Consider the following 22,061-nt stretch of genomic DNA (forward strand, 5'->3'; position numbering starts at 1 on the left):
GTGTGCGTCTGTATCTTCACCTCTTCCTCTGCCTATCCATGTGTCTTTGTATCTACCTTTTACCGAGTTAGTGAGTGTCTGTCTAAGAATCTGTCTGTTTGTGTCTGTGAATTTACTTCTTTTTCTGTTCGCTTATTTGTCTGTTTATCCCCCTTTTCGCCCTCCTTGTTTGTGAATCTGTCTCTGTTCAGTCTAACCATCTGTCTGTGTCTGTGTCTGTGTGTGTGTGTGTGTGTGTTTGTGTGTGTGTGTGTGTGTGTGTGTGTGTGTGTGTGTGTGTGTGTGTGTGTGTGTGTGTGTGTGTGTTCTTCCTTAGTTTATCCTTTCGTCTATCTTTCCTTCTGTCTCTATTGTTTGTTTAATCTAAGCACCTGTCTGGCTCTGAGTCTTTCCTTATTCGCCTGGGAGTCTGTCTGTTATGCAAGTTTCCGTTTATCTGTTTCTTCCTTTCCTTCTTTTTTTTTTTTTTTTGCGTGTCTGTTTCGTGTTTCTTTACAAGTCTATGTGTATCTTTGTTTTCTTTGAAGTTAGTGTTTTGTGTTTCTTTATATGAATGTGTGTGTGTGTGTGTGTGTGTCTGTGTGTGTGTGTGTGTGTGTGTGTGTGTGTGTGTGTGTGTGTGTGTGTGTGTGTCTTTGTTATTTCTTCACCAGTCTGCAGGTGTGTATTTTTTCCTCTTTTTCGTTCCCTCAAAGGCTGGCTGTCAATTCACTCGCCAGACGGTCTATTGGCTGTCACTTCCCCTATATACTTACAAATCACTCTTATGTAATCTCTCTCTCTCTCTCTCTCTCTCTCTCTCTCTCTCTCTCTCTCTCTCTCTCTCTCTCTCTCTCTCTCTCTCTCTCTCTCTCTCTCTCTCTCTCTCTCTCTCTCTCTGTTCATGTATCCCTCTCGATTTATGTGTCAATCGCCTGTTCAATTCTGACTGTCAATCTCTATCTGTCTCTCTACATGTCTGTCAGAGTGCTTTTTGAACTGTCTGTCCCGGTTTGCCTGTCTGTCTGTCTGTGTATGTTTGTCTGTCTATCTTTTTCTGTCTCTTGAACATCTATCTTTCTGCTTTTCGAACGCTGTCTGTCTTTGGTGTTTGTCTGTCTGTTTGTCTGTATATGTCCCTGTCTGTCTGTCTGTCTGTCTGTCTGTCTGTACGTCCATTCGTCTCGTCTCTTTCTCTTTTCCGCTCTATCTGTTTATGTCTGTCTGTCTGTCTGTCTGTCTATCTGTTTCCCTGTGTCTGCTAATGTCTCGTCTCTCGTCTCTCTCTCTCTCTCTCTCTCTCTCTCTCTCTCTCTCTCTCTCTCTCTCTCTCTCTCTCTCTCTCTCTCTCTCTCTCTCTCTCTCTCCTCGCCATCCATCCAATCAAAATCCACTTAGGAGAGACTGACCAATCGGGCGCCTCCTCAGAATCCTTCATTTGATGCTTCTCGTCGCTGATTGGTCCAAACTTCAGCCAATAGACGGGCGGGAAAAAGGGGGATTACAATAGAGGCCAATTTCCAGGGATTTTTAACCATCGCGACCACCCAATCGAAGTCTTCTATTTGATTTCGGGATTTATTTTTTCTCTCATTATTCCTTTATTTTTTTATCTTCTTTTTTTTAACCATCACGACCTCCCCAATCGACGTCTTTTATTTGATTTCCGTGTTTTTTTTAGTTTTTTTATTTCTTCTTATTCCTCCTCATTCTCTTTTTTTCCTCTCTTCCTCTTCTTCGTTTTTTTTTTTTTTACCTTTCGTTTTCTTATTATTCCTCATTCTCTCTTTCTTCTTCTTTTTCTTTTCTTCTTTCCTATTCACTTCGTTTATCCTGTGATCTAATTATTCTGACGGGTTCATATTTCCACTTTTCTTTTCCTTCCTCTCTCCATTTTATTTCCGTCTTTATCACATTTAATCTAATTCCTCATTCTCTTTTTTTCTCTAATTCTTTCTCTTTTCCTTCTTCTAATCACGTCGTTTATTCTGTGATCTCATTATTTTACCTTTTCTTTCCTTTCTCTTTCTCTTTTATTTCCGTCTTTTTCTATTTTCTTCTCTTATTCCTCATTCTCTTTTAATCTCTCATTCTTCTTCTTTTCTTTCTTCTAATCACGTCGTTTATTCTGTGATCTCATTTTTCCAACGAACTTTATTCTTTTACTCTTTTTTTCCTTCCTCTCTATTCTTTATTCATTCGTTTTCTCTTTCTCTTTCATAATTATCAGAACGGGCTCATTCTTTCACTTCTTTTCCTTCCTTTCTATTTCTCTCCTTTCCTTTAATTTCCCTTCCTTCGTCTCCTCTTTCTGGACTTCATTCGTTTTTCTCTCTCCCTTTTCCCTTTCTTTCTCGCCTCCCTCCTTCATCAACTATTCACACATTCATTGCTCTCATCCGCCTCTCTTTTTTTTCTTCCTTGTCTGATTCAATCTTTGGCTCCCTTCATTTTTTTTTTCTTTTTTCCTTTTGCCTCTTTCATTCATTTTGTTTCTTCCCTCCTTCCTTTCGGTCTTACTTCCTCCCTCCTTCCTCTTCCCTCTCTACCATCTTCCTTGTTTTATTTCTTATTTTTTGGCTTTGTCTTATTATTCGTTTCTTCCTTCATTCCTTTCACTCTTCTTTCTTCCTTCCTCTCTTCCATCTTCTTTCCTCTTTCTTCCTTCTACCTCCATTGCCCATCATTCTTCTTCCTCCCTCTCTCATTATTCGTTTCTTCCTTTACTCATTTTGCTCCTTTTCCGCTTTCTCTCTTTCTTTTTCTTTCATTATCCGTTTCTTCCTTAACTCACTTCGTTCTTTCTCTTTCTCCTCCCATTTATTGTCTGTCTTTCCTTCTCCCTCTCCCATTACTCCTTCCTTCCCTTTCCTTCCCTTCCTCCTTTCGTCCTTTTTCCTCCTCCCTATTGTTCAACCTTCCTTCTCTCTCATTACTCCTTTCTTCCCTTCCTCTTCTCGTTCTTTTCCTCCCTCTCCCTTTATTTTTCAACCTTCCTTCTCTCTCCCTTCCTTCATTACTCCATTCTTCCTTCACTCATTTCGCTCTTTCTTCCTTCGTTATAGCAATCAGGCAGTCCGCTATCCCATTTAACTTTATCCGGATTCTCTTTTTTTCTCTCTCTCCAAATCGTGGCCTCTCTTTGTTCTTTTTAACCTCCCTTCCCTCCCTCACCTTCCTTTCCTTCCTTCCCTTCGTATCTTCCTTTCTTCTTCTACCTTCCATCGCTTCCTTGATATCTGTTTCCTATTTCAAGTAATTTTCAAGCATCGACAATATTACTACTAAAACGTGATTACAGTATTATGTTTCTCGTTACGTATTATAATCAGTAGTCGTCGTCGTCGTCGTCGTCGTCGTCGTAGTAGTAGTAGTAGTAGTAGTAGTAGTAGTAGTAGTAGTTTTCATAATACAAACATCCCAAACGAATTTTCATTTCCTTAAGAGTAATTTAATCAGTGTGAGTGTGTGTGTGCGTGTGTGTGTGTGTGTGTGTGTCAGTACTGGAGAAGACAGATTCATACTGTCCAAACACACGCTACTGTCTCCTCCTCCTCCTCTCCTCCTCCTCTTCCTCCTCCTCCTCCTCGTCTAGAATTTATCAACCGCTTTCACCCTTAATTCCACTTTACTCTCTCTCTCTCTCTCTCTCTCTCTCTCTCTCTCTCTCTCTCTCTCTCTCTCTCTCTCTCTCTCTCTCTCTCTCTCTCTCTCTCTCTCTCTCTCTCTCTCTCTCTCTCTCTCTCTCTCTCTCTTCGCACTTTACCGAAGCATCAGTGGAGAGAAATATGAGACAGGAGGAAGATTGAGTCCGAGACGATGGAGAGAAAGGAGGAGAAGGAGGAGGAGGAGGAGGAGGAGGAAGACAGTAGAAATGTAAAGTGATGGAAGTGCAAAAGAAAAAGAGGAAGAGAAAGAGGAAGAGGAGGAGGAGGAGGAAACCAATCTCTTCCTGTTCATCATTCTCTCTCTCTCTCTCTCTCTCTCTCTCTCTCTCTCTCTCTCTCTCTCTCTCTCTCTCTCTCTCTCTCTCTCTCTCTCTCCTAATTGTTTTCCTCCCTCCCTCCCTTCAACACCCTCTCCTTCTCTCCTCTCATTTCCCTCTATTATCTTTCCTCCTCCTCCTCCTCCCCCTCCTCCTCCTCCCCCCCCCCCTCCTCCTCCTCCTCCTTCTCTTCTAACCTAATTCAGAGTTTCTCCCTCCTCCTCCTCCTCCTCTATGCTATCTCCTTCTTCCACGTCGCCCTTTCCCTCTTCCGCACTTATCGATATGCTTCCTCCTCCTCCTCCTCCTCCTCCTCCTCCTTCTCTCTCCTTTCCTCCACTCTTCACCTTTCCTTCCTTCATTATTATGCGACACCTTACTCACTTAATTACAGGTGAGAGAGAGAGAGAGAGAGAGAGTATTAACTTTCTCCTCTCTCTCTCTAATCATCTTCTTTATCAAAGATTTCCTCTCCCTTCTTTGCTCTCACAAATTGCAATCATTTATATTTTTTTTCCCTGGTCCTCCTCCTCTTCCTCTCCCTCACTTCCTCCTTTCTTCCTCTCTAGTCTTCTTCCGCTCTCCTCATTATCCTCCTCAATTTCTCTCTATCTCCGTCATTTTAAGGTTAACTTTTCTCTTTAATCCCTCTTACCCTCCTCTCCTCCTTCTCTCCTCTCTCTCTCCACTTATTCCTTCTCCCCCTCCTCTTCCCTCTTCCCGAATATTCATCTTTCTTTCGTATCACCTTCCTCTCTTCCTTCCTCCTTGTCCCTTCCTCCATATCAATTTATCGAAGTTTACTTCTCTCTTCTTTTCTTATAGCACTTCCGTATTTCCTTCCTCCTCTTCCTCTTCTTCCTCCTCTCCCTTCCTTCCTTCCGTGTCTCTCTCTTCCTCCCTTTTCTTCTCTCTCTCTCTCTCCCTCCCCTCTATTACCTTTCTTCCTCTCCTACAACTCTCCCTCCCTTCCCTCCCTTTCCTTCCTCCCCTTTCATCTCTCCCTCCCTTCCTTTCTTAACCGGCCCTTCCTTGCATGTCTACCTCCCTCTCCTTCCCTTCTTCCTTCCTTTCTTACCTTTCATCTCTACCTCTCTCCTTTATCTTCACTTTCCTACCCTCCATCTCTCCTTCCTTACCCTCTCTTCCCTTCTTCTCCCTCCCTTCTTTCCTCCCTTCCCTCCATCTCTCCCTTTCCACACGTGCACAGGTGAACGGCAGGGCAGGTAAACACCGGATAATGGCATGTTGTTTCCCTTGCGTCTTACACTCGATTAAGCGGAGTCAAACCTACACTGGCGAGCCGGGTGCAGGCTGCGAGTGTGTGACCTGTGATGGGGTCTGGCAGGTCACCTTGAGTCTGATGGGGCAGGTTAATGGGGAGTGAGGGCAGGTGGGTCGTGCAGCTAAATTATGGGTGAGATGCATAGTGTGTGTGTGGAGGGGGAGGGGAGGGGGGGGGTGATGGGGGGGGGCGGTCTGTGTGTGTGTGTGTGTGTGTGTGTGTGTGTGTGTGTGTGTGTGTGTGTGTGTGTGTGTGTGTGTGTGTGTGTGTGTTGTACCTGGTGATGGGTAACACTAAAGGTAATGGGAAGTGGTTAAAGGTAAATTAGAAGGTATACAGTCATGAGGTTTGTTTGTTTGTTTGTTTGTTTGTGTGTGTGTGTGTGTGTGTGTGTGTGTGTGTGTGTGTGTGTGTGTGTGTGTGTGTGTGTGTGTGTGTGTAGACCATGTACACTGTTATAAATGCAAACACACATGAGAAGGAGATGTGTTTACGAAAAGGTACACACGACTCCACGGTTATGTATGTATGTGTGTGTATCTCGTATGTATGTATGTAGAGTGTGTATGCATGTACGTACTAGTCTGCCTGTCTGTCCAGTGTACATGAAGGTGCCTGCATAAACACACACACACACACACACACACACACACACACACACACACACACACACACACAGATCTATAATAATAATAATAATAATAACAGAAATGCCAATAGATCGATGCGACTAACATTACTGAAACGCTACACCACCACCACCACCACCACTCCTACACCCCTATCACAGACATCACCGCCAACACTATACCCAAAAAACACACCATCACCACTACTATCATTACCACCATCACACCCACTACAACAAAAAACACCACCACCACCACTACTACTACTATCACCACCACCATCACCACCGCTATCACCCTCACCACCACCCATCACCACCATCACCACCGGCGCCGTAGGGAGGGGCGTTTGAAGACCCCGTTACGAGGGTGTTTACCTGTACACAGCTTTAATTAAGGGGCTGTTTACATCTTCCTACCTGGCCACCTGTTCTCTCTCTCTCTCTCTCTCTCTCTCTCTCTCTCTCTCTCTCTCTCTCTCTCTCTCTCTCTCTCTCTCTCTCTCTCTCTTTTGTTTTTTCCTCCACCTCGTTTTTTTTTCCTTTTTCTTGTTTTCTGGTTATTCTCATTGTTGTTCTTGGTTTTGTTCTTCTTGTTTTATTTTCTTTCTTGTTCTTCCTGTTATCGTTCTTGCCCTTGTTCTTCTTGTTCTTGTTCTTCTTTTTCTTCTTCTTCTTCTTCTTCTTCTTTCTCCTCTTCCTCCATATCGGCGTCCTCCGTCACCTCTTCCTCCTTGACCTCCTCTTTTTTTCTTTTTCCGTCTCCCCTATGCCTTCCTTTTTTCTTCTTCTTTATCCTCCCTTTATCTTCTTCCCTCTTCCTTCTCTTCCTCCTCCTCGCAATCATAATCGCCATCATTACTCCTTCTTGGTCTTCCTTTTAGCCTGTGTAACTGTTGTCTGCCTTTTCCTTCCCTTTTTTTTTCCTTCCGCTTCCTTCTTACATCTCCCTGAACCTCCTTTCATCTTCTGTCACTGCTCTCTCCTTTCTTCCTTTCCTTCCTTCCGCTTCCTTTTCCTCCTATTCTTTCTTTCTCCTCTGTAACTCTTCTGCATTTTCCTTCTCTTTCTCCCTTCTTTTTTTTCTCAAATCTCCCTCTTTTTCCTTCATCCTTTGTAGCTAGTCTCCCTTCTTCCTTTCCTTCCTTCCGTTTCCTTTTCTTCCTATTCTTTCTTTCATTCTCCATAACTCTTCTGCATTTTCCTTCCTTCCCTCCATTCCGATTCCTTCTCAAATGTCCTTTTTCCTCCTTTCATCCTCTGTCACTGCCCTCTCCCTTCTTCCTTCCTTTCCTCCCTTCCGCTTCTTTCTCACATTTTCCTCTTCTTCCTTCAATCCTCTGTAACTCCTCTGCCTTTTCCTTCCTTTCCTCCTTTCCGCTTCTTTCTCATGTCTTCCAATTCTTCCTTTCATCTGTAACTCTCTGCCTTTTCCTTCCTTTCCTCCTTTCCGCTTCTTTCTCATGTCTTCCAATTCTTCCTTTCATCTGTAACTCTCTGCCTTTTTCCTTCCTTTCCTCACTTCCACTTCCTTCCTCCGGGCATGTGCTGAGTCTTCTTCATTCTCTTATTATTTATCATATTTCTCGGGGTCTGTGTAATTACTGAATATTTTAACCTCCTCCTCCTCCTCCGCCCTAGCATTTACTGGACCTACGAACAGACAGACAGAGAGACAGACAGACAGGCTGACAGACTTCGCGTGACCACGGGCCCCGAAAACTGAGAGAGAGAGAGAGAGAGAGAGAGAGAGTGAGAGGGGGGGGGGGGGGGCAGTGGAGGGACGAAAGGGCATGAAGGGAAGGGAAATAAAGGGAAGGACCAAGAAGGGAAGAGATATAAAAAGAAATTGTATGAAGGAAAGGGTGAAGGATGTGGGAATGTCCAGGGAAGGCAGAAGAGGGGAAGAGATGGAAGGGAAGCGGTGAAGGAGGAGAGAAGAGGAGGAAGAAAACGATAGCAAGGGTTGATGGAATGGAAGAGAGAAAGAATGATAATAGTATAGTTTTATGCTCTCTCTCTCTCTCTCTCTCTCTCTCTCTCTCTCTCTCTCTCTCTCTCTCTCTCTCTCTCTCTCTCTCTCTCTCTCTCTCTCTCTCTCTCTCTCTCTCTGTTTCATGCTTTGTTGACTCCCCTTACTTTCAATAGAGAGAGAGAGAGAGAGAGAGAGAATAAGGAGGTATCTAGTCCTCAAAAGAAACTAAAAACAGGATACAGCAACCAGAGGAAGAGATAAAAGAAAGTACTCTCTCTCTCTCTCTCTCTCTCTCTCTCTCTCTCTCTCTCTCTCTCTCTCCCTTAACCTCACCTCATCATATCACAATATACCCAAAAACCTTAACAATCCTACAAGCCAATTTTACGCTCGCCTCGACTCTTTGAACTCATTACGCTACTTCGAGTCCCTTTATCCGAGGCTCCGAACTCGGCTACACGTCAACAAAACACTTCGCTAACTTCCTTTCAAATACTCGGACTCTTTGCGCCAATCAGAGGCCTTGTGTACAGAAACTTTGCTATACAGTCTACCCCGGCCGGCCCTTAAGCAAACTTCAATTACGGAACTTTGGGTAGAGTCTGAGCAAGGTCTTTTTAAGTTAATCTGAGTCTCCTAAGCTGATCTGTAGGCCTGATGGATTACCTTGGAGTTAGTTTTAAGGGTACTGATGTTTTCGGCGTAGAGGTTAATGATCTTTTTTTTTTTGTCTTTTTTTGTTGTTGTTTTTGTTTATTTATTTATTTATATATTTATTTATTTTTTGCTTGCCTTCGATTCATCAGTCTGTCATCTTGAGCCTCTGTTCTCTTTATATTAAACTCACAATAGATTTCTTCACGTTTTAAACTTCTTGGAAATTTCGCTAACGTACAACCCAAGAAAAAAAATATATATGTGTTAACTTTCACCTTTCTTATACTACTCTTAAAATTCGCCTCATCACTCCTTCAATTTAAGCCTCTGTACTTTTACCTTAAGAAACTTACCATGAATTTCTTACCGCTTTGGCCTCCGATGATATTCAGCTACCTCTTACCACAGAAAAAAATATAGATAAACCTTCAACTTGATTATCTCACACTTTCCTTAAAATTTTGTTCATCTCTGTCATTTTAAGCCTCTCTTGTTTCGTCTTACGCTCACTATGATTTCCTCACTATCTTAACCTCGTCTGAAATTCACTAACAAACGAAAAATATAGATATGATCCTTCAACTTTACTTTCTTACACTCTTCTTTAAATTCGGTTCATCAATCTGTCTTTTTTATGCCGTTGTTGTTTTAGCTTCAACGCCTATGGATATCTTAACGTTTTAAACTCCTACGAAATTCACTTATGTACCTCTTACCGGAGAAAAAATATACATAAACTCCTAACTATTTTCCACTCTTCTCAAAATTTATTAACCGCCGTAACCTTTGACCTCTGACGCAGCGAGAATACTTTATAATATGGCGCCCTGACCTTCCTATATATATCGTTCGCTACTGAAGCTTACCAAATTCATGACCATATATTAACTCCTCCTTTCTTATTAAATACTAAACGTGTTCTGTACCAACCTATAAACTCCCTCAGTACCTTATAATCGTCGGACCTTCCCATGTCTTGTTCATTACTAAACTTTATTATATTCATTACTCTAAGTCAACTCGCTCTCTCCTCCAAAAAATAATAAACTTGTTCTGCACTACCCATTATTAACCTCAGACTCGACTTATACTTCATAAATGTTTCTTAATCTCGCTAAATTTCGATAACCATTAAAATTCGTTATAGTTTTTACCTCTAATTGACTCATCTTCCTCTAAAATTAAATGCCTTCGCTAACGTAACTTCTCGAAGCCTCATCAAACTTCTCTAACTTCTCTAAAAATTGACTTCTTTAAATATTCACTTCTCTCTAAAAATAACTCCTTATTTCTTTTAACTTCACTTCTCATAAATTTACCTCTCTTTTCTTCTTAAAAATTCCCTTCTCTCACTTCTCTCTAAAACTAACTTCCTATTTTTTTAATTTCACTTCTCCAAAATTAAATTCTCTTTCCTTCTTTAAAATTCCCTTCTCTTCACTTCTCTAAACTTAATTTCTCTCCACTTCTCTAAAACTCAGTAGCCCTTCACTTCTTTTCACTTCTCTATAAATTCACTTCTCTAAAACTCACTAACCCTTCACTTCAACCTCCTTTACTCCCTTCAAAATTCGTTCAATGATTTATTTACTACCTACCACATTTACACATTCATCTCCTTACTAACTTATTCACTAACATTTTATGAGGGTAGGGGGATATACATACGCTCCAGTTGCGCGTGGCCTCGGTGCTCATCTCCGTCTCACACCAACTCACCTAAAAATACAAAAGTTCAATTAGTCATTCAAATTAATAATAAAACATAACTTATTTATTTGTCTATTCATTAACTCACTTTAAAACAACGTACTGACTCTTTCCTATATATCAAAAAATCCACTTACTTTACTTCACTACTTCACCTTACTTTCTTTACTTACTTACTCTTAAGCCATTGACCTCTTACTTCAGGATCTGCCGCCGCCCCCCTCCCTCCCCCCTTCCCCCTGTTGCTTCGAGGCTTCGTGTGCTATTTGGAGCCTCGTTTGGGCCGCGGGTGAAGCTTCGTCTCGGGGCTCAATAAATATCAAGTCCAGAGGTCGCCTGAAGGCCGCACGTCGCTCCACCGGTGTTATGGCCCGTAAAACCTGCCTTCTCCACCTCCACCACCACCAATTCCTCCACCTCCACTACTTCCATCACTACCACCTCCACCACCGACACTATCTCCGCCCACTGCCCTGCCGCCGCCTCCATCCTAAAACATTTCCTTCGTCAATATAACCTGGCTACTCCACCACCTCCACCACCACTACCATCACTACCCCTACCACTACTTCAACCAACACCTCCACCGCCTCCACCTGCTTTTTCAGTTTCCTTCAATTTTCTACTACTCTGCTACCTCCACCTCGACCGCCACTTCTATCATTACCACTTCCCGTCCACTACCTTCCACTTACATCACTACCACTTACACCTCCACTTCCTTCGCCCACTGCCTCCACTGCCGCCTCCATCTTAAAGCATTTCTCCATTCCTGATTCTCTCCAGTTCTTAATTCGTCCACTTTGACCTCCACAAATCTATCCTCCTCCTCCACACCACCAACAAATACCTCCACCCCCTTCACTTCCACCAATGCCTCCACCGCCTCCATTCTAAAGCATTTTCTCCACCAATAACCTGCACTTCCACTTTCCTCCACTTCCCCGCTTAAGTATTCCCACCATTTCTGTTCCTCTCCACTCCTCCATCGTGACCTCCACCACTTTTACCTCCACCAATATTACCAGAACTTCCACTTTCCTCCATTTCACTACTCTACCACTTGAATCTCTCCTACATTATCTCCATCTCTCCACTTCTAGTCTCCTCCACTTAACCACCACCACCACCACTATCTCTATCTCCAACTCCATCATCATCTCGTAGCAATGCCCTCCACTTTGACTCCACCCGCTTTTAGTCTCCTTTACTTCTCCTCCTCCGCCTCCACTAGAACCTGAACTATCTCCGATCCACATGAGTCTCCTCCACTATTAACCATCCCCTCCACCCTCTTACCGCTACCATTATCCCCATCAATACTTATCACTGTAATCTCCTCTCCTCCTCCTCCTCCTCCTCCTCCTCCTCCTCCTCCTCCTCCTCCTCCTCCTCCTTCTCGATCACTACCTTCCACACTAATTCCTTCTATTAACCTTTTTTTCTCTCCACCCGCAGTTCCTTATTTGTCATGTGGATTCTTGATGATGTAAATATTTGGGTGTACAAGAAGCTCTCCCTTGGTTTAGTTACATTACCAAGCAGAGTCGTAGTTTTTTAGGTTAGGTGTTTGGGTCGTCGGTTCCCTGCTTATAAAATGTTAGTTGTTTATGGTTTAATCTATTTAGGAGCAGTAAGTAGCGGGCTTTTTTTTCATTATTGTTTCCTTCTTTTTTTTTTACGCCCTTGCACTGTCTCCTCTGCTGAAAAAAAAATGTGCTCTGTTTTGGTTTCTCTTAAGGGGCAAATTCGGGAACTCGAGAACCTTAGTGAAATAGAGACTTAACTTCGATACTAAGAGAGGGTAAAGGTAGAGGGTATTAAGGAAGATGTTTTATTGCTGCTGTTTTATTAGTTTTATTGCTGTTTAAAGCCAGGTGCTGTCTTTTGCCTCTTTCTCTTATAGTGGAATTTCGAAAACTCTTCAAAAGCCTTAGTAAAACAGAAAAACAGACGGTCATGTTTTATATAAAGAGACGATGAATCTATAAGAAAATGGAAGCTGTTATGTTACTACTACTACTACTACTACTACTACTACTACAACTACTATTACTACTACAACTATTACTACTACTACTATTACTGCTTCTGCTATTGCTACTACTACTACTACTACTACTACTACTACTACTACTACTACTACCTTTACTATTACTACTATTACCACTACTACTATTACTGCTTCTGCTATTGCTACTACTGCTACTACTACTGTTTTATCACCACCACTATTACTCTCTTCACCACCCCTACAACCACCACCACCACCCGACCACCCGCCAGCAGCCTTTCTTGATTACCATGACCACCGCAACCTACACTCCTCCCTCCACCTCTCCACCCAACTCCACTTTACCCACAACTCCTCCCTCCACATCTCCACTCATCTCCACTTTACCCTATCACCACCCTCATCTCCACCTGCAGCCATCCACCATCACCACTACCAATATCAGCCCTACCATCACCACTATAACTTGCCAAACCACATAACACCAGCTTCCAACCCTTTCCCCATCACCATATTCAACTCCATTGCGCTCGTATATCTATCAACACCACCACCATCACCTCCACCACCACCACTTCATCTCCACCACAGTCACTCCCTCCAGCACGATTTCCAGGCAACCAATTGAGTTCAACCACATTCTCCTCCTCCTCCTCCTCCTCCTCCTCCTCCTCCTCTTCCATTACATCACCCTCAACACCCCCAACACATGCATCCTCCACCTCCTCCCCCCCTTCCACTAAATTACCCTCTCCTCCCCACCTATAACAATGCCCGTAATTCTCCCCCCTCTTCCACCTCCTCCTCCACCTCCACTTTGTTCTATCTCTCTCTTTCTCTTCTTTCTCTCCCTTAAACAATTCCCACATGCCTTCAATCTTTCTCTTCCTTTCCTTTGCCTTCCTTTCCTTCCTTTGACCTGTCTCTCTCCTTCCGTTACATCCCTTTCCTTCTCTTCTCTTCCCTTTCCTTCCTTTGCCCTCCCACCCATCCCTTCCCTTCCTTTCCTTTCCTTCTCTTCCCTATCCTTGACCTGTCTCTTTCCTTCCCTTCCATCCCTTTCCCTCTCTTCTTTTCCCTTTCCTTCCTTTGCCCTTCCTCCCATCTCCTCCCTTCTCTTCCTCTTTTCCTTCCCTTTTCTTCCCTTCCTTTGACCTTTCTCCTTTTCCTTCCCTTCCTTCCTTAGCCGTCCTTCCTTCCCTTCCCTTCACTACCCTTTCACTTCCTTAATTTCCACTACCCTCACTGTTTCTTCCTTCTTTTCCTACTCTTTCCCTTCATCTAATTCAACTATCATTCGTCTGTCTCCCTTCCTTTCTCTCCCTCAATTTCAACTAATCTCCCTCCTCTATCGGCCATCCCTCCCTCAATTTCCATTACTTTCCACACCTCTCCCTTCTTTCCCTCTCCCTTCATCTCTTCTCCCTTCTCTCCCTCCCGTCATTTACTTCTCTCCATATTTTTTTCCTAGTCAAGACAGATCCTTTTTTTTTTTTTTGCTGTTACATGATTTTCTTCCTCCTCCTCCTCCTTCGCCTCTTCCCGTTCTCTTCTCCTCCTTCTCCTCCTTCTCAGCACTATCATCATTCTCCTTCTCCTCCTCCTCATAATCATCAACATTGTCATCATTCCCTTCTTCCTTCTCTTCTCTTATCTCCTCCTCCTCCTCCTCAATCATCACCATTCTCCTCTCCTTCCTCCCTTCTGAACCTTCTCCTCCATTTCCTCACATTCCTTTATATGTTTCTCCTTTTTTTCACCGTGCCTCCTGTCTGCTCTCCTTCTCCTCCTCCTCCTCCTCTTTCTTCCACTACCAACAATGCGACATCAAATTCAACTCAAGACGTGATAAGGTCGGATTTCCCCCCCCCCCCTTTCGAGAGAGAGAGAGAGAGAAATGGAAAGTCCGATAGGTAAATTGATAGGTAGAAGGACAGGTAGGTTTTCAGGTGAGGAGAGAGAGAGAGAGAGAGAGAGAGAGAGAGAGAGAGAGAATACCTCCAAGCTATGCAACCTTCCATGTACACTAACTCCTGATCCTGGCTGAAAACCCGTCCGTGTGTGTGTGTGTGTGTGTGTGTGCAGGGCTGGAGGGCAGAGGCAAGATGGTGGTAATGGTGGTGGAGGGAGATAGCGGTAGCAGATAGTGGTAATTGGTGGTGGTGGTGCTGAGGGTGATGGCGGTGTGTTTTAAGTGAGTGGCTGGGATGGTGGTGGTGGTGGTCGCGGTGGTGGTGGTGATAGTAGTAGTAGTGGTAGTGATTGTGGTGGTAGAGATAGTAGTAGTAGTAGTAGTAATAGTAGTAGTAGTAGTAGTAGTAGTAGTAGTAGAAAAAGAGAAAGGGAAAGTGAAGAAACAACCAAAAATACGAAACAATAAAAGAAAAGAAAGAAAAGGATGAAGAGCAAGAAGAAATAAAAAGAATAAGAGGAAGAGAGAACATTTCCACCACAATACGAGAATAAAGAAAAATCTGAAGAGAAAAGAAGAGAGAAAATAAAGGAAAAAAATAAAACACCTGACTCGCTTTTCTCTCATTATACTTTTCTGCTTCAGAGTTCAATAGATCGACGAGAACTGAAAATCTGGTGACATTCTCTCTCTCTCTCTCTCTCTCTCTCTCTCTCTCTCTCTCTCTCTCTCTCTCTCTCTCTCTCTCTCTCTCTCTCTCTCTCTCTCTCTCTCTCTCTCTCTCTCTCTCTCATCATATTTTCAGCATTTACGACATTTCTTTATTAATACTTGAAAATAAAAAGATGAGATTAGCTCTGAAACAAACCAACACTCTCTCTCTCTCTCTCTCTCTCTCTCTCTCTCTCTCTCTCTCTCTCTCTCTCTCTCTCTCTCTCTCTCTCTCTCTCTCTCTCTCTCTCTCTCTCTCTCTCTCTCTCTCTCTCAGGAAGGACAATATCTTTTCGAGGTCCTTGTCGCCGAGTAGAGCACATTAGAGGCGACTTAGTGAGTATAATTGAACCTTTTCGTAAACAACCTAAAGAAGCCCAAGGGAAGGAGGAGGAGGAGGAGGAGGAGGCAGTGCTTGAAAAAATATATACTAGTAGCAATACGAGCCAATTTTAAATACCGTGGGAGAAAAAATATACTTGTGTGTGTGTGTGTGTGTGTGTGTGTGTGTGTGTGTGTGTGTGCAGGGTAGATTGAGATTAAGACCAAAGAATATAAAGAAGAAAGAGAGAAAAGGGGAAGAGAAGGAGAGATACGAGAGAAGATTTAAAAGGAGGAATGACGAAAGGAGAAACAGACGAAGGGGAAGGAAAGTAGAACGGGTACAATGAATGAAAGACTTGGAGAGGGATGGAAGAACATGAGAAAGGAGGGAAGACGAGGATGAAAGATAACTGGATGGAAGAACGGAATATATGGAGAAAGAAGAGATGGTACGATGAACTGAAAGAAAGGGAGATGAGAGAAACGGAATACATGAAGAAAAGGAGTAAAGATAAGGAAGAGGAGAAGAGGAGAGATAAGAGAGAGAGGAAGGGAAGAAGAAATGAAGGAGCAGAATAAAGAAAAGCTATGGAAAAGGATGTAAGAGTTATTGAAAGAAAGAATAAAGAAGGAAACAGGAGACAGAGAAGGAAGATATGAAGGAACGAAGAAGAGCTGATGAAACATAATAATGAAGACAAAGAAAATTATGTAAGAGTTATCGAGAGAGAGAGAGAGAGATAAGACACGAGAAAAGAAGAATCGCGAAGAGGGAACAGAAGACAGATTAGATAAAGAAAAATGATATAGTAGGAATTCAAGAGAAGGAGAGAGGTGGAAAAAACAAGAGAAAGGAAGGAAAGAAGAGAAAAAAAAAGAGGAGATAAGATAAAGAGAGGATGAAATAGGAGTTTTAAGAGAAAGAGAAATGGAGAGACAAGAGAAAGGAAGGAAGAAGAGAAGAAACAGAGGATGAAGTAAGAGTTTTAAGAGAAAGAGAAATGGAAAGACAAGAGAAAGGGAAGGAAGAACAAAAGAAACAGAGTAGATAAGATAAAGAAAAAGGACGCAGGAGTTTTCAAAGGAGATGGAGAGATGGAGAGTCAGGGGAAGGAAGACAAGGGAAGGAAGCAGTGAAGGAGGGAAGGAAGGAAGGATGGAGGGGTGACGCAAGAGGAAAGGAGAGACATGCAGTGAAGGATGAGAGGAAGGATGGAGTCAGTACCCCCATCCATCACGGTTCTTAATCCTCACCACCACCACCATCACCACCACCACCACCATCACCACCTCCACCATCACCACCACCACCAATAAAATGATTAATCCCGCAGCGCCCTTAATCCCATCACCACCACGGTCACCATAACAAACCCCCATAGTCACCACCACCATCACCATCACCATCACCATCAGTCAGCGAAATCTTCATCATAGTTTTCATTACCATCTTTATCACCATCACCTTCATCACCTTCATCACCATTCTAAACTGCTGTTATTATTATTGTTCTTGTTACTACTACTACTACTACTACTACTACTACTACTACTGCTGCCACCCTAACCACCAGCAACAAGATCAACAACAACAAAAACATGATATTCGTCTTATATGGCATTTTTTTGTATTTTTTTTGTGGGTCCTAAAGTAGTTTTAATGTAAGATGATACGAGGAAGGACACTTAGCTGCTCTCTCTCTCTCTCTCTCTCTCTCTCTCTCTCTCTCTCTCTCTCTCTCTCTCTCTCTCTCTCTCTCTCTCTCTCTCTCTCTCTCTCTCTCTCTCTCTCTCTCTCATGACGTAATCGGTTCTTTCTATGGTGACGTAAGCTTTTTTTTCTTCTTTAGGTCAATTTGCATTTATTTTCACGTCATTAGTTTTTACCTGTGTGCGTGTGTGTGTGTGTGTGTGTGTGTGTGTGTGTGTGTGTGTGTGAAAGAGGTAGAAAGAAAGAGAAAAAGAAACACAGAAATAAAGTAAGAAAGAGAAAAAGAAAAAAATAGAAAATCCAAATGTCAAAACTTTGAGCATAAAAAAAGAAAATTTGAATCAAGGGAAAACGAGGAACGGAAGATGTTGAGAGAGAGAGAGAGAAGTCTGCGCGAGATATATATATTCCGTTTCTGTCCCGCTGCATATATTTTTTTACGTAAATAAACATGGAAATAATAATAAGAACAATAATAATAATAATAAAATGGAGTAGGAGAGGAAAATAAAGGAGACAAAGGAAAGACACATCAAATACATACAACAGAAAGATAATCGGTGGCGGAAACGAATATGGAAATTAAAGTATGTATAAAAAACAACAAAGAAAAAGTAAAATAAATAAGCAGACGAAGGAGTAAAAAGTGACAGTTAAAACATACATTAATAAAGAAAAAGAAAATGGAAGAACGAAGAAAATCGGATAAAAAAAGGAAGAATATCAAAAAGGAAAAGAGAAAGTAGAAAGAGAAAGTGTAAAGAAAAATAAGAAATGAATAACAAAGGAAAGGTACATAAACAAAACTCCAAGAAAAGAATATCAGGCAGGAAAAAGAGAAAGCAGAAAGAGAAAAAAAGACAGAAAATAAATAAAATGAAGGAAAAAGTAAAAAAAAAAATCGAAGAAAAGTATCGGAAAGGAAAAAGGAGAAGCAAATAAAAGAAAGAAAAAGAAAGGAACACAAATCGAAGAAAGGAAAACCAGAAAGGAAAAAAAAGGAATAAAAAAGAAGAGAAAGAAAGAAACGAAAGAAAGACAAAAGGAACAGGAAAAGAAAAGTTAAAGAAAATAATGTAGGAGTTATTGAGAGAAGGTGAGAGGGAAAGACAAGAGAGGGAAGAATTGAAGGAGAGGTTGCGAAGTTCAATATTATATTTATAAGAAGGGTTTTGCGAGCCGAGGGCGTGAAGGAGGGTTGAATTACTGTTCCATGTCGTGTGTGTGTGTGTGTGTGTGTGTGTGTGTGTGTGTGTGTGTGTGTGTGAATTTATCTATCTCCTTTATTTTTGCTTGTTTCCTTTTTAATCTTTTTATTTCCTTCCTTCCTTTCATCCTTAATTCCTTCTTTCCTTTCTATCTTCTTTCTTTCTTTCTTTCTTTCTTTTATTATGTTTCTTTGCTTTTTTGTCTCTATTCTTCCTCTGTCTGTCTTTGATATCACCTCTCTCTCTCTCTCTCTCTCTCTCTCTCTCTCTCTCTCTCTCTCTCTCTCTCTCTCTCTCTCTCTCTCTCTCTCTCAATCAATCAATTACATGCTTCTACCTCTCTCTCTATCTCTCTCTCTCTCTCTCTCTCTCTCTCTCTCTCTCTCTCTCTCTCTCTCTCTCTCTCTCTCTCTCTCTCTCTCTCTCTCTCTCTCTCTCTCTCTCTCTCTCTCTCTCTCTCTCTCTCTCTCTCTCTCTCTCTCTCTCTCTCTCTCTCTCTCATCCCTGACCTTTGCCACGCCTGACTGACCTGACTCGTGGCTTGAAGCGCTTGACCTCGCCCACGCCCACTGACCTAACATGACCTGAATGACCTTAGACCCCTAACAGGCTTAAAACGGTGAAATAGAGAGAGAGAGAGAGAGAGAGAGAGAGAGAGAGAGAGGCGGGGTCAGACAGTGCCTCCAGCTTATTTCTCCCGTCTCTCCTGTCTCTCTCTCTCTCTCTCTCTCTCTCTCTCTCTCTCTCTCTCTCTCTCTCTCTCTCTCACACACACACACACATACACACAGTTGCAAAGCGTGGGAGGCGGTATTTGCCTTTCACACTCCTCCTCTTCCTCCTCCTCCTCCTCCTCCTTCTCCTCCTTCTCCTCTTCCTCTTGTTCTATCCACTACTTTCCTTTTTCCTTTCTCTTATTTTCCTTTTCTTTTTCTTCCTCTTTTGCTTTTTTTTCTTCCTCCTCCTACTCATCATTCTCTTCTTCTGCCTCCTCCTTCTCCTCCTCCTCCTCCACCATGCTTTTTTTTTTCTTCCTCCTCCTCTTTCTTTTCTCTCTCTTCCTCCTCCTCCTCCTCCTCGTCCTCCTCCTCCTACACACATTATTATGCCTCCTTAAATGGGTATATTTATGTCTTTGTAAATTTTTAAAGCATTCTCTCTCTCTCTCTCTCTCTCTCTCTCTCTCTCTCTCTCTCTCTCTCTCTCTCTCTCTCTCTCTCTCTCTCTCTCTCTCTCTCTCTCTCTCTCATCACGCCTGGAGCAACAGCAAGTAAAAAATATATATATCCACTTTAAAATGTTTCTCTCCCTCTCTCACCTCCTCTTTCCCTCTCCATTCCTCTCTCCTCTTCCATGTTTTCCTTCTCTCCACTTTCTCACCTTCTCTTTTCTTCTCTCCTCCTCTATCTCTCTCCTTCCCATTGACCTCTTTCCTTCTCTCCTCCATTTCTCACCTCCTCTCTCCTTCTCTTTCTCTTAATCTTTTCTTTTCTTTCTAATTAAACTATTTCTGTCTTAATTAAACTATTCGAAAAAATTATCAGGGATAAAATGACCACTCCTTGAAAAAAATTATTTGATAACTGATAGTCAGCACGGATTTCGTAGTAATCGGTCTTGCCTTACCAACCTATTAACTTTTTTCAACGATGTTTATACATGTTGGGACGCCCGAAGCCCATATGACGTAATTTACCTAGATTTTCAGAAAGCGTTTGATAAAGTTCCTCACGTTAGGCTTATTTCAAAACTGCGTTCCCACGGTATTAACGACCATCTATGTGCGTGGATTCATGACTGGCTCACCAACAGAGAACAACGTGTAGATTGGCAACCCGTCACCAGTGGCGTGCCCCAAGGTTCGGTCTTGGGGCCAACACTATTCATAATTTACGTGAACGACTTAGAAACTGATATCCGATCAAAAGTAGCCAAATTCGCCGACGACACCAAATTAGGAGGTACGGTAATGAACAGTCAAAGTTGCGAGAACATTCAGTCAGACTTAATAAGACTTGCCGACTGGAGCGAAAAATGGCAAATGAGTTTTAACGTAGATAAATGTAAAGTAATGCACATAGGTGAAAAAAATCCTAACTTTAAATATCAGATTCAAGGACATGAGCTCAGCGAAGTAAAACAAGAAAAAGATCTTGGTGTTATTATCAGTAACACTTAAAATGAGTGATCAATGTTCTGCAGCGAGTAAAAAAGCCAATATGATGTTAGGATTAATCTCAAGAAACTTTGATTATAAATCACCCGAACTTATGAAGAGATTATATTTAGCATTTGTAAGACCACACCTAGAATACGCCGTTCAGTTCTGGTCACCGAACTTTATCAAAGAACAAGTTTTGCTAGAAATGATACAGCGACGAGCAACCAAACAAATTCCAGCGCTCCGAAACTTGCCATATGACGAGCGTTTAAAGCGTTTAGATATGTTTTCTCTAAAAAAGCGAAGGATAAGAGGGGACTTAATTGAAGTGTTCAAAATCCTTATTGGATTCGACAACATTAACCCGGATAGTCTATTTCAGAGAGACACCAACACAAGAACACGCAGCAACGGTATGAAGTTAAAGGGAAACCGATGTAACACATTGGTGCGCAAAAGTTTTTTTCAATAATAGAGTCGTCGATCACTGGAATAGATTCCCACCGTCAGTAGTTAGCGCACAGAGTATCAATAGCTTCAAGTCTTCATTGGATATGTACTTCAGGGATATAAGATTATACTGACCCTTCTTCGCATCTTTTCAGACGGATTGCAGCAAAACGTCAACCTAAATTCATATTACTCTCCCCCACAACCTAGATTGCAAGTAGCGTAAGTTAACAATAGAGTAAAGCAACAGTTAATGTCCGTATGACAGGTGGAGTGAGGTGTGGGTGCAGTAAGGTGACAGGTTACTGGTGCCGTGCCTAATACCACCGGTAAAACGAGGATCAAGCCTCCACCTGTGCCCCTGAAACTACACCTCACCCATCGTGAGTATTATTAGGGGGGATCCCGAGGCTGCCCTGTGCAGGCCACTCGTCCTCTTCCATCCTCTTTGTGTTTCTGTGTTCTTATGTTCTTATGTAATGAAGTCATTTTCCCCCACAGCTTAGGTTACCAGTAGTGTAAATTAAGAGTAGTAATTTCCTCTTATTTCTCTCTTTACTGTAAAATTTCCATGTCCCTTTCTTCCTTAAAGGTACATGGTGTTCTCTTCTAACTATCTCCTGCCGGCACGTTGCCGGAGGGAGAGGTGGGTGGGGAGGAGCCTTCATCTATTCCGTCCTGTCCTACCACACGTAGATTACTAGTAGTAGCGGTAGTAAACAGACACCCTCGCCATAGACCGATAGGTCTTCTGGTGTCTGTTCTTCCTATGTATTCCAATGTATTTCTCAACTCTTTCCTTCTCTCCCTCTCTCCCATTTTTCTCCTCCTCTCTCCCCATTCATCTCCTCCCTTTTATCTCCTTTTTCACCTCTCTTCTCCTCCCTTTCTCTTCTAGTTCCATTCCTCACCTCCTCCTCCTTTTTTCAACCTTTCTTCCCCTTTCTCTTCCTTTTCCCTTCTCATCCCCTTTTCACAACCTTTTCTCACCTATACCCTTCATCTTTTCACTTCCTTTCTCCTTTGCCCTTCTTCCCTTCTTCCTCACTCCTCTATTTCTTTCCCTCTTCACTCCACCCTCCTCACCTGTCTCCCGTCTCTTCCCCTTACCTTCTCCCCATTCACCTCCCTTCCCCTCTCTTCCTCCCCTTGTCACCCCTACCCTCAGCCTCCACCCTTAGATCATTTCCCCCTTTGATAAATGTTCCTCTCCCCCGTATATTCGTTTCCTCACGCTCTCCCCTCGCTGTCTGTCCCTTTCCCTTCTTGCTCTTTAACATCTCTCCCTCTTTGTCTGTCCTTTATTCCCCTTCCTCAGTTCTTCCTTCCTTCCTTCCTTCCTCCTTTTCTT

The 22,061-nt window shown here is 42.5% G+C and overlaps 1 protein-coding gene and 1 long non-coding RNA gene across 2 annotated transcripts in view; both read right to left on the reverse strand.

Annotated features, from left to right (window-relative positions):
* Positions 1-22,061, reverse strand: part of LOC126984563 (glypican-5-like) — a 172,167-nt gene that overhangs the window by 64,112 nt on the left and 85,994 nt on the right. The gene's annotated exons all lie outside the window — the stretch shown is intronic.
* Positions 5,870-7,617, reverse strand: LOC126984564 (uncharacterized). The gene is made up of 2 exons (XR_007737073.1): positions 7,372-7,617; positions 5,870-7,299 (listed from the first exon to the last, which is right to left on the reverse strand). It is a non-coding gene; the product is annotated as an uncharacterized LOC126984564 (long non-coding RNA).

The sequence above is a fragment of the Eriocheir sinensis genome, chromosome 5, assembly GCF_024679095.1.
Source record: "Eriocheir sinensis breed Jianghai 21 chromosome 5, ASM2467909v1, whole genome shotgun sequence".
NCBI lineage: Eukaryota > Metazoa > Arthropoda > Malacostraca > Decapoda > Varunidae > Eriocheir > Eriocheir sinensis.